This window comes from Dipteris shenzhenensis, chromosome 27 (assembly GCF_047967505.1).
Source record: "Dipteris shenzhenensis isolate YYH24624 ecotype China chromosome 27, Dip_SZ_1.0, whole genome shotgun sequence".
NCBI lineage: Eukaryota > Viridiplantae > Streptophyta > Polypodiopsida > Gleicheniales > Dipteridaceae > Dipteris > Dipteris shenzhenensis.
Genome location: NC_141622.1, coordinates 34,813,934 through 34,819,689, shown reverse-complemented (window position 1 = coordinate 34,819,689; position 5,756 = coordinate 34,813,934).

Sequence of the window (5,756 nt, the reverse complement as noted above, 5' to 3'; positions counted from 1 at the left end):
CTTCATGACCATGTAGATATGGTATGTGCAAGGGAGGATCAGATGTCGACTGTCCTGGGACTTGATAATGATGTTCACTGTTGTGCCTTCCTACTAGAAGTCTTTTTCATCATGACATGGGAACTGGACACTGAAATACATTTGGCCACAGCATTACAATATGTTTTTATTGTACTTTCCATGTTTATTGTCTACACCGGGTGCTGGTGACGTCAGTGGGGATGTCATAGTAGCTAGTCCCTGCTATGCGTGATGGAGTTTATGGTTTTCAATCTTTATGAGTGACTATTGTGAGATTGAAACTGCACTATGTTGTGTTTTTAGAGGATGAGTTTGGGAATGTTCCTGGATTCATCTAGGTATATGTTTTTTATTGTAGGTGTGAGTCCAGGTGATTTTCTTTGAATTTCTTTGGCATGCTGTTCAGATATGAACACATCAGTCCTCTGACATTTCGTTACCTGATGAGTGATTTGCTAAGAAGGATGTCTTAATGGAATAAACGAGAAGGGGACAATGGAAACTCTCATAGCTAGCACCCTTATTTTTTGTGCATGGATTTAAATAATAATAATAATAACTAACCTGCTACAGCCTACAATTTAATAAAATCTCATTGCCGTATAATGCATTGGTTATGGTCATGCAGTGAGTGTGCCAGTGTGCAAACTTAGCAGTTCGTTTGGTGTGCTATCGCAGACTGCAATTAAATAAGACCTCATAAAGTTCTTGAGATATTTGGCCTATAGTGCATTGTGCATGGTTACACAGAGTGTGCAGTGTGCAATATTTTGTAATTCCAGCTCAGTAGTGACCAGTCTGTCTATATAAGGTTGTGAGAGAGATGAATTTGATAACTTAGGATGTCCACTGGGATTTTTGTGACACATGCAATGGTCCAGATAGGAGAGAAGACTGGCCCTGACATTGGGTACCTAGAGTGTTAACAGAGTTGCCATCATTAGATCGACACATCATCACCTAGGACTTCAGAGACATTTGCAGACATACCTTATCGATTGACAAGGGTGAGGGTGGATAGGTTCACTGGTCGGGCATCTTTCAAGCACATGACATCGGTGGGATGCCATAGTAGCTAGTCCTTGCTATGCGTGATGGATTTTCAACCTTTTTTTTGGTTTTTCCATGAAAAAGATTTCTGTTAAGTATGAAAAACCTGCGTGAGCAAGCTCAAAGCGGAAATACATCATGCTGTGCATGAGGAAAACCCCTTGAAATAGGAACAGAAAACTCAAAATGAGCTTGAAAGAAACCAAAGTTGAGGTTGAAAGTGCCACCTCAACCCTATTGTAGTCTCTAAGAAAAAGGGGGAACCCTTCCATTCCCTAAGGAATATAACCCTCCTGGCTGAGGTTGCTCGGGAAGAACCTTGCATGCTCGTCCAATTGGCCATCAGTGTGTGAACGGTGTCAACCCATATACTCGCAAAGGTGTGTGAGGAATGGACCTGAGATCCGTCTAAGGCCTCTATGCATCTAGCCCTCCAAATATGCCAAGCAGTGATGCTAGCTAGTATCTCCCGAGCTGTATCCCCATTAGCATATACTGGTCTATAGCGGGAGATAGGCACATCCTCAAGAGAGCAAGTCTCAACTAGGTGATGTTGAATTGATATGGCCCAAGAAGCATCCTGCCACTCATAGAAGATTTGAGGCCCTAATAGGGAGAGCCAAGTCTCTGATTCCCATGTCATGAAGAAACGAGATGCAACAAAAGTACTGAGGATCTCAGAATTCCCATCCAATTGGCTCTCGCATGCCTGCAGTCCCATAGACAATGATGAATCGACTCATCAGCAGACGAGCACCTAGGACAAGTGGGGTTTGTCCCAAATCTAGACCTCCACTTGTTCACTGCAATCCCTACATGAATAGAAAGCCAAAAAAAACGAGTGATGTTTCTATTTCTTTGAGATCTTCAAAGCCTCTGCCAGAAGACCCTCTGCAAATAAGCAAAAACCTGATAACTGAATATCAGCCTTGTGACTATCATCACATTAAAACTATAGACTGTGTTGTGTTTTCAGAGGATGAGTTTGGGCATATTCCTAGATTTATCTAGATATGTGTTCCCATCACATTAATGGACATGCAAATTTCACCTTGTGACGTTTTTGTCCATGTTGCGACTTGCTGTTATTGCGGTGGTATGGTGCGTTGCCTAGTATTGACTAGCTTGTTTAGAAATTGTTTAGTCTTCAGAAGTGGTTATGGCTTGCATGAAGAGAATTCGGACTACTCCTTGATTCCCTTTTCCACGGCTCTCTCTGCCCTTCCACCTCTGGATTATTGACCAAAACTCAATGCAAGACCTTTCTATATGCTCAAGTATGTGTGGATGTGTGGATATGTATGTGTGAGAGCATATGTTAATACTATGGTTTACACCCTACATGGGCATTGATGATGTCGACGGGATGTCATAGTAGCTAGTCCTTGCTATGCGTGATGGAGTTTATTGTTGCCAAGCTTGTGAGTGACGGTCATGGAATTGAAACTGTACTGTGTTATCTTTTCAAAGGATGAGGTTGGGCATGTTCTTCATCTAGATATATGTGTTCTCGTCGTATTACCAGACGTGCAAATCTCACCTTGTGAAAATTTTCTCCTATGTTGCAGCTTGTTGATATTGCAATAAATTCTATCGTAAGTGGTGTAGCATTTTTTGATTATAAATGTTCATTTGAGATAGTCTTCACATGTAATTGTAGCTTGAATGAAGAGAATGTGGACTACTTTTTTATTACCCTTCTCCTTTAGTGCTATCCTTTGTCATGGCTAAGTCTTGCCCTTCACCTCCAGAGTGTTGACAAAAACTCAGTAGGAAGACCTTTGTGTAAACGGATAATCAAGTACGTGTGTGTGTGTGTGTGTGGCTATGTATGTGTGAGAGCATATGTTTATACTATGGTCTACACCATGATTGGGCAAACCATGATTGGGCATTGATGATGGTGGCGGACATGTCATAATTGCTAGTCCTTGATTGAAATTGCAATATGTGTTATGTTTTCAGAGAATGAGTGTGGGCATGTTCTTGGATTCATCTAGATTATATGTCTTCTCATGCACATGAGTTCCTTTACAAGTTATTTGTATCCTTTAGGAGGCGAGACATTCCTTTATGTACGAGACTAGTCAAATTGATAGAGCAAAGCTAGACAATCATAACTCTAGTAGAAGAGAGAGATTATTTTCATATTATTTTGGCTCTTCTAGAAAGGGGACTCTCAATCAACACTTGTAGACAAACCTTTGGTGCGGATTTTGGATGGCCACAGTGCTTCATAGCATTCCCATTCATCATTGCATTTGGTGTTTGCATAAAAAACCAAAGGGTTTGTTAGAGCATTGCACACATTGTTAAGCCAACTTGTACATCGAGGTGTCCACGTGACGTTGGAAGTCACATATTAGGCTAAAGTGAAGTATGTACACGAGCAAGTGAAAAACCAGCAAACTAATCTAATTAAATGAATCTATCCTACAAGGGAAACAACCTAAAACCTAACCTAACCTATCCTAAGCAACAAATGGAAAATGACTCAAACTGTCAGGACAATATTATGGTTTAGATTGTATTAGGTTAATCGATGGAATGTATTAAAATAGAAGGTAGGCTAGGCAGGTATAATGGCATAGAGCCATGGATTATGTATTTGACTATTTGATATTTATATAAAGATGAGCACTCACACATGCTAGGTCCTAGGGGGTAGGAATGGGTAGGATGCATGCGTTCATTTGAATGGTAGGAAGTCATAGTCATAGGCTAAGGGTAGTGAAATGGGTACATGGGCTTTGGATTCCAAAAGCCACTATTGAAAGGGTGATACCCTTTCATGTCAAGAGACACTCATGAGAGAGAACCTGAAGTGACCTTCATTACCAATAGAGTGAGACTCCACTCCCATGCAACTCAAAACACTACAAACACAAGGGATAAGAAGAGGTTTCATACATACAAGAGGGAGTGGAAGCTCCAAGACTACTCATAGAGACAGAACGAACTAGAGATAGATGGACTCAAGAGTCTACATAAGAGAATATCTACAAGAGGGAGAGAAGGCTCATGGAAGAGGCTTGAGGAGAGTAGAGCTACAAAAACATGAGGCCTAATGGTGGAGAGATTGATGAACAAGGGAGAGGAGGGCTCCTTTTATAGAGATTTTGTCACCCTCCTTCACCCATTTACAGTTGCTGCCTGTAGATTCCTTTTCCCATCATCGCATAAGCCTGTATGTCACCATCCATGTCCTTTTTGGCTACTCTTGCCATGTGTCCCATCAAAAGATGCTCAAAACTCTTAAAATGTTGAGAAATTCAAGAGTCTTCCCACATGGAGCCCATAGGGACCCTCTCTTTTCCATATGTCCACATCCTCCTTATTCCACATAGGAATTCTAGAAGCATTCCTCTTGACTCCACACTCCTCTACATGCCTTCCACATGCTTGGCATGTGGCTTCTCTTATATTATTGGAACACCTCGACATGAGCCCACCTCTTTATATGACTCACTCTTCCTATTTTCTAAAAAGCCCATAATATCCCATACACAAATACCTCTCACCCCATACCAAGGTATTTGTAATTCATACCTATGGTATTTACAATGATCCATTCCACTCATCCTGTCAATCCCATACAATATCTTAGAAAATAGAAATAAGTAAGAGCCGCTAGGCTATCACTTGCTACTCAAACTCTTATCAAACATAGAAGTAAACAATACCAATGCCAAATAAAAAATATCAATTTTTGGCATCATGGTCGTAAAGGCATTGGATGGTGGGAGACATAGAAGTCACTAGAGCACGGCAAAGGTTAGACTCAAATACAAAAGCATGGCAATAGGCGGGCGAATGTCACAACCCTTAAACTCTTGTAAAGGTGGTTTGTAGTACCCACCACCTATGTCAATTTCACGCTATCATAAATAGTAGTATTCGAAGTCATACAGCCAAGGTCCAAAATTTAGATGAACACTTGAGCATGTGTCGAGTGTACTCCATACTACTATATCTAGCTAATTGGCCACATGAACTAGAAACTCTTTCTTCAAGAAGCTGTGGATTTTCTCTCACTTTGCTTCTACATTTGTTCGTGCATGACGTTTCCTGTATGCTTGCTTCACGTATGTTGCATCTATTTCACTTTGCTTACTGCAATAACCCTCAACCAGCTATCTATAAATGGCAAGCCTACCACTTAGAAGACAGAGTGGCCATGGGATGAATGGCCATTGAGTTATAGCTTGCAATATATGCACTTTGGTGTTAACATTTGTTGATGTGGGGGTTAAAGGCCACTGTGCCTGAACCCCGGTTATGTACAATACTCAAATACATACACACACACATATATATATATATATCTTGATGATATAGAAGATTAGGGTATTCTGCACCCACCAAAACTTGTTTGGATCTCTTATGTCTCTCTCTTTCTCACCCTCTTCCATTCCACTTCCATTGAGAGCACTCTCAACTGGTATCAGAACCTGAGTGGTCTATTCAATGTTTGTGGGCAGTCTAGCTGAGCCCGTGTGCCTGCCTAGATCCCAAAGTCTGCTGATGCTGTAGCTCTGTCAGAGGAAGGAGAAGCTCTATGGGAAGCTCGATGTGGCTGACTTTACCTGCATGTTGGTGTGTAGAGACCTTGAAGAAACCTTTACAAAAGTCATTTTGGTTATTTTGAGCATTTTTTTGCAAGCTTGTAGGTGTTTTTGGAGGAA